The 13,825-nt window shown below is 28.1% G+C and overlaps 1 long non-coding RNA gene across 2 annotated transcripts; it reads left to right on the forward strand.

The window, feature by feature from the left end:
* Positions 1-596: 596 nt before the first annotated feature.
* Positions 597-13,463, forward strand: LOC149512936 (uncharacterized). Of its 2 annotated transcripts, XR_016331441.1 has the most exons (5): positions 597-755; positions 4,497-4,612; positions 8,913-9,097; positions 9,234-9,366; positions 13,235-13,463. It is a non-coding gene; the product is annotated as an uncharacterized LOC149512936 (long non-coding RNA). The 2 variants fall into 2 exon arrangements; XR_016331440.1 differs by lacking the exon at positions 13,235-13,463 and having other exon boundaries at positions 4,530-4,612; positions 9,234-11,761.
* Positions 13,464-13,825: the final 362 nt, after the last annotated feature.

Here is a 13,825-nt window from a genome sequence, read left to right on the forward strand (position 1 = left end):
AAAAAAAAAAAAAAAAAAAAAAAGCCTTGATATTGCATTCAATCTTCACTACAAGAAAATAAATGATTTGTGGTACTTTTTTAACGGCATTTCACTAAAAAATTCCATGAAGTTACTTTTTTTTCAAGTATAGTGGCATTTATATTAGAAATGCCACTAAATCTGTATTTAGCGGCATTTATAAAATAAAACGTCACTAATGATAAAAATTTTGTGACGTTTATAAAAAAAAAACCACTAAATAATTTTTAATGTTTTAATAATAGTAAATGTAATTTTTTAAAACACTTTCCAACTCAAACATTAAAATTTAGTAGTGTTAGTTTGTTGAAAATGCCTCTATTTGTCAAATTTAAGGGTGTTTGTCTACACAAATGCCACTAAAATTGTTTTCAAATTTAACAAATTTTGAATCCCCAACTTGAAGCTTTAGCTTCATTCAGCTTTTACTTTCCCTTTTCTTCAGCTTTTACCATTCATTTAGCTTCATTCTACTATTTCTTTTTCTAGCTTTTACTTTTTCTTTCCTTTTATTTTCCTTTTAATTTTTGGTTTAAAATTTTTCTTCAAAACCCATGTTCCTCAAATACCCATTTGGAACCCATTATTCCCTTCCCTTTCCTTTTTCTTCTTTTTCTTGGTTACCTCTGTTTGGGTTAGTAGCAAAGTTATCGTCATCGAAGTTCTCGGTTACCTTGGAGAAGACATTAGAGAAGACATCCTTAAAAGCTCTCACACCAACTGCTGTAACTCATGTATGTATTGAAATTTTTCTTATCCATTCAATTTTGATATGAACTAGAATGCCGAAACATATACATGAAATAGATAACCTATGTCCTCAAGGATCTTGAGTAGCTGATATTTCTAGGAATGAAAGCTTAAACAAGTGCTTATGTAAAGTTAGGGGTCATCTTTTTGCTAACTACATAAATACAATTTATCTCAGATAAACTATTCATTAAGCACCGTCATGTCAGGAAGAGATTCCTTTATATTAACAAGAGTAAAACATCATCTCTTTGGTCCTAGAATAATAATTTTAGCATAGCTTGAAAGCATTCGGGATTATAGCATAAAGTACAAGAACTTAATGGCTCTGTAGTCAACAATGAACAACATTATGATTTATTATTCATGTAGAAACAGATTGCATAAGTTGTATAACTAAAAATTAAACACCTAAAATTATAAATTGAAAAGTTGGTTCTAACTTCCACCTTAGGATTTGTTTAAAGTCCACTAAAATCATTTTTGAATGGTTATACTGTTTATGTTATTTTGTGAAAAAAAATAAGGAAACATATTTACATTGATCTCAAATTGCATCAATCCCTAGTTAGGAACCATTCATATATATATATATAGATATATACACACACACATATATTAGATAGGGGAACAGAGTTTCTAGAATCTAGCTAACCAATTTTAAAGGTACGGTTTATACATATATATATATATATATACATATAACTCTTTGCTACCCAAGATTTGAAGGAAATAATAATGGGATAGAAGCAAAACTCTCATTACTCATTTGTTAGATTGAAAGATTTTGCTTAACAAATATCAGATGTTTAAAAATCAAAACTAGCCAATATTCCAAATAATTAACATTTTATTACTCAATCTATATGTAGCTGTAATTAAATTGATTTTTAAATGAGAAACTTTAATTTCTCTTCTATTTTTATCTTATATGTGTTGCAAAAATAGGTCATCCTCTTATAACAAGCAAGCTAGATTTTTAAAACTAACATAGTAAACTGTGTTTATCTATGTTTATCTGTTGAAAGACAGAAGTGAGTTTCTTTGAAAAGGTAACTATCATGTATGGAATAGGATGGATTTTCACCTTACTGACTAGCCACTAATGCAGTATATATAATGCTGAAATCTTTGCATATTGAATGATCCTTTTTCAATTGCTCAAATCCAATTACTTGGACAGACATAGAATTAAAGATGTAGATCATTCTACTCAATTGCCTTTTTCTTTTTACTCTCTACTTAAAATTGCCTTTTGGATACCATGTTTAACATGTCTTTAATGGTTCAGTAATCTTAGTCCTTTTCTTCATATGCTTCTTAAGTTCTTTATCAGACACAGACTTCTTTAAGACTACTTTCTTATTATAGAATAAAAAATAGTAAGTATTGGCCTTCCTACTTGGTATACATCTTTGTCATATAACCATGGTCTACCAAGAAGAGTATAGGCACAATATCACACCAGATATAATCTTTATAGCTACCATAGAAATAGGAACAAGAGCAAGATGTGTTTTTGTAATGGTAGTTTTGTCAACCAAAGTGATCTTGTAAGGTTATGCATGTGATTATGCTTCAATTTGTAGACTATAATAGCTTGTTATCACATTCATAGTAGTGCCACCTTTAATTATGTGCTTATAAAACTTGTCGATGCTCTTGACTAGAGTATTTGAAGCCAATCTTCCTTATATTTCACCATATTTATTGCTAATAGTTGCCTTACCACACAAACTCTTTAGTACATTGATAAAGTTAGTTTCATGTCACTGTGGTCGTTGTCTTCATAATCTATGTATTTTTGAACGTCATGCTCACATCTTTCACTTTTTACTAGCTCAACACTATTTTTTTTTAATTCCCATGTTAAGATTCTTTCTTAGGCATTGGAAAACATAGTTGATCTTTGTTTCCACATCTAAAAACAATTAAAACTCATCCTTATTTATTGGATCAAAAGTAGAGGTTCCTTTAGAATAAAGAGCTCAAGCTGTATTTGACTCTCTAGGTTTAAAACTGTGTGCAGTTTTGCAAGTTATCTTAAAATAGTCACCTATGTTTGAAGGTTTTAGAGTTGCAAGCTTTTCCCTACTTTAAATTTTTTTTTGTTAAAAATATAGCTTGCTAGATTTGTAATAAGGTTAGATTTTTAAACCTAACCCATGTTTTTTTCTACTTTAAGAGGGTAGACTATGTGTAGTTAATTTTTTTTGTTACTTGTTGATGTATTTTGCATATTAAAAGGCTAAAACTAACACAGTACTAGTTTATTTGTTGCCTTATTTGCATACCAATAGTATTTTTTTCTTAATTACCATTAAGTAGTACATATTCTAAGAGAATGGTTGACAAGATGATGCTTGAGCCAGAGTACAACTCAATGACAAGGCTAACTGCTGGAAGTCCTATGCATTATGGGTAGACTTTTCCTTTTCACCATACTTCCCCTAGTTGAAGATGTATAGCTAAGGGTTTTTATCCTTAATATATCAACGCAACCAATGATTTATCTTTTCATAAGAAAGAAGGTATCACTATCCTATATCACTGGTTTTCTTCATATATATGTCTAATATTTAGCTAGCAATTTTAGGTTCATCAATACATGAAGCTTCCCACAATTAGATGAAAATAGGTAGAAAATATAAAACTAAAGTCCTAGCTCCCCAAGTCACTTTCCAAACAACTAACTATCTAAGCAAATGATATTCAAATAGCTAATTCATTCTATTGTCACTTTTTCTTTTGGAAACAACAAATTAATGTTTTCACAAACCCAATAAAAGAAAGTACAAAACCAATAAGGCCTCATTTCGACTCATTTTGTTCTTTTTTCTAAGAACTCATTAAAAAAATCCTTAAAATACTGATGCAAGTTATTGCACAGTGTGAATGGGATTTGGGACCTTGTGATTGTGGTAAATGTGTGAGTATTAGAGTTCAAATTGCTCAAGAAAAGTGTGGTACCTCACTTTTAGGCCAAATTTATTTGGACAACTATTTTATTAGCTATGGTTACTATCTAGATGGAATACTAGACAACTTAAATTAAGGTAAGCTTAAGACGATAAAGTGAAAATGAGATTGAAATGGAAAATTTTTCAAATTGTTTGATTTTATTACTATGATTGAGACAAGCAAAACATGGCCTTGCTATTATAAATTTGTTGGCTAACACTTATCAATTGTGAGATTACTATTTAATATATTATCAATATATTTTTTAAAATACACAATAAAATTAAAAGATTAATAGTTTTTATTTTTCAAAAAATAAGTGTTAAAAATATGATCTTGCCAATACTGTGACTTTGTCCATCCTTTTATTAATAATTAATTTTCGATAAAACAAAAATTATTAGAATAATTTTTCAATTGCTTATTGTAATAATTATTAGAACTATTAGAATGATCTATAAAATATGTAATATTCATATTACGGATGTTTGATGTTTTTGTGGAGCTCTTTAATTTTTTTATTAGTTTTTGTTATTATAATAGCTAAGCCCAATATAAATAAGTTTATTTAAACTAATTTTTTTATGAATATATTTTGCCTAGACTTTATTGTTACCTAAAATTTACTCATCTCATCTTGGCATTTGTTTTGTTTATTTATTTGAACTGATTTTCGATGAATATATTTTGCCTAGACTTTATTGTTACCTAAAATTTACTCATCTTATCTTGGCATTTGTTTTGTTTGTTTTTCCAAATTATAGTGTTTGATGAAACGACTTAATCTTACTTGAAAGGATTTGTTGTGCATAAAAACCATCAACAATAGAAGATAAAGAACCAAAACAAGGCAGCTATAGTCATTTGTGAATACTACAAGGTAAAGCATTTGCCACTACTTAATCTTTCTCTATTACACTGTGGGTTTCTAGATGTATAAATATTCAATTAAAAATTATATAAATTTTTTGTTGATGTTATCTCTATTCCTTTTCTGCATTGTTTAAGAAACATGATATCAACAAATGACACTTAATAGGTTCCCTTATTTTTATTTTTGCATTGTAATAGGTTATCTCTAATGTCATCTTGTTATTATTTTTGGTTTAATACTTAGTATAATTAAGTATGTTACAATTCATTTTCATATAATTTAATTATATAATATTGATATGATAATGGTAAGTACTAAATAGATAAAAGTTAGATGCAAAAGTCAAGATTAAGTTAAGAGTATCGAAATGGAGTGGAAAATTTTCTTAATTTTGTATTTGAGAATACAAGTGAAGATAATATAATATTATGCCCATGTTTGAAGTGTGTTAATATCGATTAGCAAATACATGAAGTTATTTTGGAACATTTAATTTGTACTGGATTTATCTCGGGATATGTTAATTGGTATTTTCATGAAAAGTTTGTACCGTCAAGGTCATCAACTAGAGTTTCTTCAACTTCAAGGACTCCTCAACACCAATATGATCCTATTAGACAAGATGACATTAAAGGCATGTTGCGAGATGCTTTTAACATTCATAACCAACATTTCCATAATTCGTCTCCCTAAAATGATGAATTTAATGAGTCAAATATTGAATGAATAAATTTGGTGAACATAGGATAGGTGTAGGTGACCAACAACCTAATGGAGAAGTATCAAAATTTTATAGGTTGCTTGAGGATATGAATGAAGAACTTTATAAGGGATCTAAGCATTCAAGGTTATCTTTCTATGTGCATCTTTTTCACTTAAAATGCTTATGTGGATGGAGAGAAAACTCTTTGACTTTATTATTGAAGTTTATGAAAGAAATATTTCATTTTGTAAAATTTCATGAATCTTGTAAGGATTTAAAGAAGATGATCAAAGATTTGGGTCTTAGATATGAGAAAATTTATAGTTGTCCCAATAATAACATGTTGCATTAGAATGAAAGAAAAAATTAAGAATATTGTCATGTGTGTGGTAATTCTCGTTGGTTGGACATAAATCTTGATGAAAGGTTGAATGAGGATGATGATAAAATCTATGTCAAAAATAAACCTGTAAAGATTTTATGGTATTTTTCATTAATACCAAGACTTCAATGACTCTTTATGTCTTCCAAAATTGTAAATTCTATGAGGTGGCATCATGATAAGTGGATGGATAATGGATCATTAAGGTATCCTACTAATATTTTGGCATGAAAATCATTTTATTCTAAGTTTCTAGACTTTGCTTTTGATCTTCAAAATGTTATGCTTGGACTAGCATCTGATGGATTCAACCTATTTAAAGTAATGAGTACTTTTTATAGTACTTGGCCAGTGGTATTGTTTCCATACAATTTGCCACCATGGATTACCGTGAAACAATAATCATTTATCTTGTCTAAGATAATTTCCAGGGAGAAAAGTCAGGCTAATGATAAAGACATGTACTTACAACCTCTTATTGAAGAGTTAAAGCAATTATAGGAGGGAGTTAAGACTTATGATGCATAAAAAAAATAACTTCAATATGCGTGCTACTTTATTATGGACTATCAACGATTTTTTTGCTTATGCGAATTTATCTGGTTGGAGCTCAAAAGGTCGTTATACTTGTCCATGTTATGCTGTGCAAACATGTTAGAAATTGTTACGTAATGGTAAGAAGTTCAGTTATATGGCACATCATCGATAGTTAGATGATAATCATTGATTTAGATTCCAAAAACGTCTCTTTGATGGAACTGAAGAGTTAAGGAGAATGCCCTTACCAATTAGTGGGTCTAATATCATGTCAAAGTTAAAAGATATCAATTTCAGTTATGAAAAAATGACTCAATCAAGAAAAAGAGTGAAAGAGATCTTTGAAGGTGTCTGACCTCTTATTACTTAAGTTAGTGAACTAATACTCAAGTTAGTGATATTGATATTCAAAGTAATGAGGAGAAAGATAAATAAATAACCCCAATAAGTTTGATTTATGGAAAAAAAAGTATTTTTTTGAGTTGTTTTATTGAGAATATAATTTATTATGTCGTAACCTTGATGTGATGCATTTAAAGAAGAATGCTTACGATAATTTTATTGAGATAATTTTCAATGTGAATAAAAGATCCAATGATGACTTAAAAAGTTAGCTTGACCTAGTTGATAAAAGGATTCGCCTTGACTTTCATCCGAAGTTGCTTCCTAATGACAAATCTTGATTGCCTTTTACCTGTTTTGGGATGTCTAAAGCTAAGAAAGATGTGTTTTTGCAAGGTTTTGAAAAATGTGAAAGTTTCAAATGGCTATGCATCAAATATATCGAGATATATGAATTTGAAATAGTAAAAACTTTCTTCATTGGAGTCACATGATTATCACATTTTGATGTAGGACTCAGTTGCCTTTACTTTACGTTCATCAAAGTCAAAGCAAGTCACTTTAATGGTAATTGAATTGAGTAACATATTTAAAGCTCTCTGTGGGAAAGTTTTTAATGGGAAAGAGCTTGACAAACTTCAAGATTGAGCCACGATTGCTTTATGCCATTTAGAGAAGATTTTTCATCCAAACTTCTTCACTATTATGATGTCTTTGGTTATCCACCTTCTATATAAAGCAACAATTGAAGGACTGGTTTATTATCAATGGATGTATCCTATCAAAAGGTATTATTTCTTTATAGCTTGATTTGGTTGTTAGGGTTGATCATATCACTCTAGTTAAAAAGGTATATGACAAATGTTTTATGGCATAAGTTTTTAGAGAGGTTAAAGTCTTATTGTTACAACAAACACTATTCAAAAGGTTTTATTGCTAAAGGATATTTAGCAAAAGAGTGTATGACATTTTGTTCTCATTATTTGGAAGATGTTGAAATGAGATTTAACAAACTATAGAAAAATGTTGGTATGTAGTATACTAACTTGACCTACACTTATCTTTTTGAAAGTTTTGGACAACCAATAGGCAAAGTTAAAATGATGGAGTTAGATAATAAATCTTGGGCAAAAGCACATTGATACATTCTTTTCCATCATGACTTAATTGAATCATTTCGCATGTAAATTTTCCTGCAAGGAAATAATTTATTCCATTAAGCATAATTTATTGTATTTTTCTTATTGTTAATGTTTTATCTTGATGCATGTAGTGAGTATAGAAATAATTTGAAGGCTCTTGCACATTATTAACGATCAAATCCTCAAAAGCTTGATAAGTTGTTCATCGAAAACTTTTATGAATGGTTACGAGCAACTGTAAGTAATTCCATACTTCCCATTATGAGAATTCTACATAGAATACTTAGGGCATAAATAAAATTAATAATATATATTTATTCCACCTTTACATATTTGGAGTGAAAAGCTTGTTAGTGAATAGATGAAGTGTCTTTCACAAGGGCTGAATAGGATTGTGAAACTATAAAAAAGTTTTATCATCAATGGATTTAGTTTCACACTAAATTTCGTGAGAGATTTAGAAAAACATAAAATTTAAGAGTTATTGTTACTTCATCAACTACTAGCTATGTTAATGCTAGGGACACAAACCCTTTAGAGGGAAACGTTGACTATTATGGCATAATTAATTACATCATTGAATTGGATTATTATTGCAAGTGAAAAGTTATCTTATTTTTGTGTGATTGAGCTAATGTGAATAATGCAAGGGGTATTAAGAAAGATCAGTTTAGATTTACAATTATGAATTTCTCTCAATTAATTCACACTAGACAACAACTCATCTAGATGTTTTTTCTTTTCAAGTTAAACAAGTTTTTTTTATTTTGAAGACCCTAAAGAATTGGGTTACTTTGTTGTTCTTCACAACACACCTAAAGACTTATTTAATATGAGGTTAGATACCAAAGATGATGCTGAACATGGAACTAATTGGTTTCTTTTTGTTAAACAAAACTTGGATGAAAATAACTCTAGTACCTCTGCTCAGTGGGTCTGTAAAGATGCTAATGAAGACATTTATGAACCATGATGGATTATCCATATTTTGTAATTAAAGTATTATGTAATAAATGCTTGTATGTAATTTATGTGGCATTCGCTTTTGTATATTTATTGTATTGTAAATCATACATTATCTTTTAATTTAATTTAATCGATATATTCTTTATATATCATTTGTTATGATTTCTTAAATTCTCAATGTCTTTATATATATTCTTTGCATATATCTTTTATATATTCACTTTTACAATGCAGCTAAGCTATAATGCCGAGGAATAGATTGAAAGGAATACATATCAAAGACATTAGTTCAAAACCGTTTGTGGCACCTATTGATCTTAGCTATGGATTGAATTCTTTGAAGGGGAATGTACCTACTGTCAATTCAAACTTAGTCACTTCTAGCCCTTCAACTAATATTGGATTTGGCAATACGAGAGGTCTGGGTTTAGATAGTATCCCTCAAATTGATTCTGCTTCTAACTTGAATTCAAGTATCATAAACCCTATATTTAGATTTCGATTATAATCATTTAACTATTGGTAATTTACTAATTGATTTTTTATTTTTTGTAGTTGATAACAATGGTCAACGGTGGACCAAAAGCGGAACAACTTTGAAGGAATTGTTTGCACTACTTCTGAATGAGCGTATTATCGTATCTGCAAACTCAATAGCCAACCAATAGATGAAGAGTCTCAAGTGTTGGTAAGATTTCTAGGCATGATTGCCTATAATGGAATGAAATTGCTTATTCATTATGAAACATGGCATAAAGTTCTAGCATAAGTTAAGGCTGACGCTTTAAACTTTATTCAGGTATTAGTATAATTAATTACATATAAAAAATTAATTATTTTAAATTAGGTTTATTGATTATAACTTTTTTTTGTATTGTTATAGTTAAGATTTGTACTTAAAATACTAACTTTATTTGTGTTTAAGTCATTGGGAAAGAAATGGAAAGACTATAAGCATAATTTGAAGAAAAAGTATTTCGATCAAAATAGTATTGTAAAAACCACAATGAAAAATCTACCTCGTGATGTGATTAGGTGGCAACTGAACAATTAGTTAGATTTTGCTTCTCAAGAAAATAAGAGGTACTAGTTTAGAACTTAAAATATTAGGTTTAATAATAAAGGTATTTTATAATTTTAGTTGGTAATATTTGTATTTCTACCATATACGTAATTATTTTTTATTACAAGAAAGAGAAAAGCTTGGGATTGCTAGCAGAAAGCAATAGAATTATAGCCACACAAGTGGATCAAAAAGTTTTGCAAAAAAGCAACAAGAAAAAGTAAGTTTATGATATCAAACTTATCCGAATGAATGAACTTGGTTTTCATTATTGACATGTGTGAAAAGTTGCAATTTATGTCTGTTTAGGACTTTTTGTGCCGTTAAAAAATAAAAGTATAAATTTACAATTATTGTTCAGTTTTAAGAATTTTAATAGTTTTAATACATGATATTAAACTTGTCTGAATAATTGAACTTTGATTTCACGATTGATATATATGAAAAAGTTGTTGTTTATGTTTGTTTATGACTTTTTATACCGTTAAAATGCAAAAATGCAAAATTTACTATTGTTGGTCTATTTTAATAGTTTGGATAGCTTCAATCTATAATATTAAACTTATCCAAATTATTGAACTTGATTTCCACAGTTGATATGTATGAAAAAGTTATCGTTTATGTCTATGTAGGACTTTTTGTGTCGTTAATAGGCAAAAATACAAATTTACTATTATTGTTCTATTTTAACAATTTGGATAGCTTCAATACATTATATTAAACATGTCTGAATAATTGAACTTGATTTTCACAGTTGATATGTGTGAAAAAGCTAATGTTTACGTCTGTTTAGGACTTTTTATGTTGTTAAAAGGCAAAAATGCTAATTTGCTATTTTTGTTTTGTTTTAATAGTTTAGATAGCCTCAATACATGATAATAAACTTGTCTGGATGACTGAACTTGGTTTCTATGATTGATATTTGTGAAAAAGTTATCATTTACATCTATTTAGGACTTTTTTGCTATTAAAAGGCAAAAATGCAAATTTACTGTTATTATTTTATTTTAACAGTTTGGATAGCTTTAATACATGGTATTATTTCGAATGATTGAACTTGGTTTTCATAGTTGATATGTGTGAAAAAGTTGTTGTTTACCTCTGTTTAAAACTTTTTATGCTGTTAAAAAGCAAAATGTAAAATTACTATTATTGTTCTATTTTAACAATTTGAATAGCTTTAATACATGATATTAAACTTGTCTGAATAATTGAACCGGTTTTTACAGTTGATATGTGTGAAAAAGTTAATGTTTACATATGTTTAGGACTTTTTATGTTGTTAAAAGACAAAAATGTAAATTTGCTATTATTGTTCTATTTTAACAGCTTGGATAGCTTCAATAGATGATAAGAAATTAGTCCGAATGATTGAAATTGGTTTCTATAGTTGATATGTGTGAAAAAGTTATCATTTAAGTCTATTTAGAACTTTTTGTGTTGTTAATAGGCAAAAATACAAATTTGCTATTATTGTTCTATTTTAATAGTTTGGATAGTTTCAATACATCATATTAAACTTATCTAAATAATTGAACTTGGTTTTCATAGTTGATATGTGTGAAAAAGCTAATGTTTACATTTGTTTAGGACTTTTTATGCCATTAAAAGGAAAAAATGAAAATTTGCTATTATTGTTTTGTTTTAACAATTTGGATAGCTTCAATACATGATAATAAACTTATCTGAATGATTGAACTTGGTTTCTATGTTTGATATATGTGAAATAGTTTTATCGTTAAAAGGCAAAATTGCAAATTTGCTATTATTATTTTATTTTAATAGTTTAGATAGCTTCAATACATGATATTAAACTTTTTTAAATGATTAAATTTGGTTTTCATAGTTAATATGTGTGAAAAAGTTGTTGTTTACCTTTGTTTAGAACTTTTTGTGCCATTAAAAGGAAAAAAAAACAAATTTGCTATTATTATTTTGTTTTAATAGTTTGGATAGCTTCAATACATGATATTAAACTTGTCTAAATGATTGAGTTTGGTTTCCATAATTGATATGTGTGAAAGGGAAAAATGTTGTTATTATTTGCAATTGTTTAAGACCTTTGTGCTATTAAAGGGCAAAAATATAAGTTTATAGTTATATTCTATTTTAACAATTTAGATAGATTAAATACATGATACTAAACTTATTCGAATGTTTAAACCTGATTGATAGGCTTTATATGCCTGAATAAATTACGATTGATATGTATTTAACAATAATATATGTTTTTATGTAGGAAATTGAGATGGGAGAAAAAATTGAACATGTGAAACTTTTTCAATTAACTCACACAAAAAAAGATAGATCTTACCTGAATGTCAAAACATAAAAGATTATGGTAATTTGTTAGATTTATTTTATACAGAAAGTAAATATTTACTATTTTAAATATATTATGAATTAATTTATTAAACTTGATAGTTTTATCTAATTAATTTACAAAAGAAAATGAAAGAGAAAACAATCACTAAGATTGAAGTAGCATCTGATGGTTCTATCAATGTACAAGAATTGGAAAATAAATTTTCATAGAAGTTGTTGGAAAAGAAAGACATAGACTAGTCCGAGGCCTTTGATTAGGTCCAACACCATCTAGCTACTATGGATGTAACTCTTAGCAATTTACATTCTCAGCAAATCAATCTTCACAAGACATCTCCATATTGAAAGAGAGGTTGCAAACTATGCAATAATGTTTCGAGCAAATGGAAGCAAAAAAGAACATGAGCATGCTAAAATTAAAAAAGAATGTGCTAGAATGGACTAAGAGTGTGCAAAATTTCAGCAATTGTATGATCAATTCGATATTCTTATAAATTTTGTGCAACAATAATTTTCAGGAACTAATCTAGGTGGTCCACCAACCTAGGTATTATATTTAGTAACTATGTATATTTTTTGAATATAAAAAATAACTTATTATTAAGTGTTAAAACTTGTATTACTTTATTCAATAGGTTCTTGAGCACACTAGTGACCAAGGTAAAAAAATCCTTCATCAAATGACAGTATTTCAAATTTATGCAGTCATCAATATCATACATTTTAAATTTTTGGTTTATGTACTAAAATAATTTGAATGTTATCACAAGTATTATTAAACTTTGTGTTACATGCATATTTGAACAAATTATACATTTATAATATTCAGTTTATGAATTTAAATTTATTTTTATTTTTTTTTACATTTTTTATTTAATGATAATAATTAATATTAAAAGAAATTTTAAAAAAATAAATTTCTTAATTTAGCGATGTTTGCATTTAAAATGCCACTAAATTTAACGGCATTTTCTAGCCACTAAAATTAAGCATTTAGTTTGAAAACTTCAGAAAAATTCAATATTTAACGATGTCTTTAAACATAAATGCCACTAAATAGAGCAGTATATTATAATATAAATGCCACTAATTTAACGGCATTTGTGCATAAAAACACCACTAATTTAGTTGAGTTTCTCTAAAAATGACACTATTTTCTCCTATGTAGGTATAGCCGATGTCATAACGTCTATATCTGAGGATCTATCGCTAGACATTGACTGGATTGAGTCACCACCAATCTTTTTTTATCTAGGTGCGATTGGCCACCTAAGGAATCTATTCTTTCAGGGAACACCTAAGTTTAAGAGTCCCTAAAAGAATAAGTTCGGGTCTACTAACTAGAATAGTTTGAGAGTTCAGTTATATGTGAAGAAGGTTATAGCACCCTTGTCGTAACAGTTTTGTGTCCACCCGACGAATTTGGAAACAAAATAAAAAATAACAGAGTCGCCACCAATCTTTTTTGGCTAGGTGCGATTGGCCACCTATTAAAACATATCCTTTTAATGAAATCTTAAAATTAATTAAAATTTATTAAAAAGATAATTTTACGGTCTGCGAAACAGTCTGGGTTCGGGAGTCGATTACGTATGGGGAAGGATTAGCACCCCCACAACGCCCATTAAAAACGGTACCAATTAACAACGTGTTATCCTTTGATTTTGATACAAACAGTCTTATTTTCAATATTCGAAAAATAATTTCTTTGATTTTTTATTTATTAAAAAAATTATTCTCGAGAAAAATAAATCAAAAC

This window comes from Durio zibethinus, chromosome 21 (assembly GCF_047325235.1).
Source record: "Durio zibethinus cultivar Kanyao isolate XHJ-2024 chromosome 21, ASM4732523v1, whole genome shotgun sequence".
NCBI classification, from domain to species: Eukaryota; Viridiplantae; Streptophyta; class Magnoliopsida; order Malvales; family Malvaceae; genus Durio; species Durio zibethinus.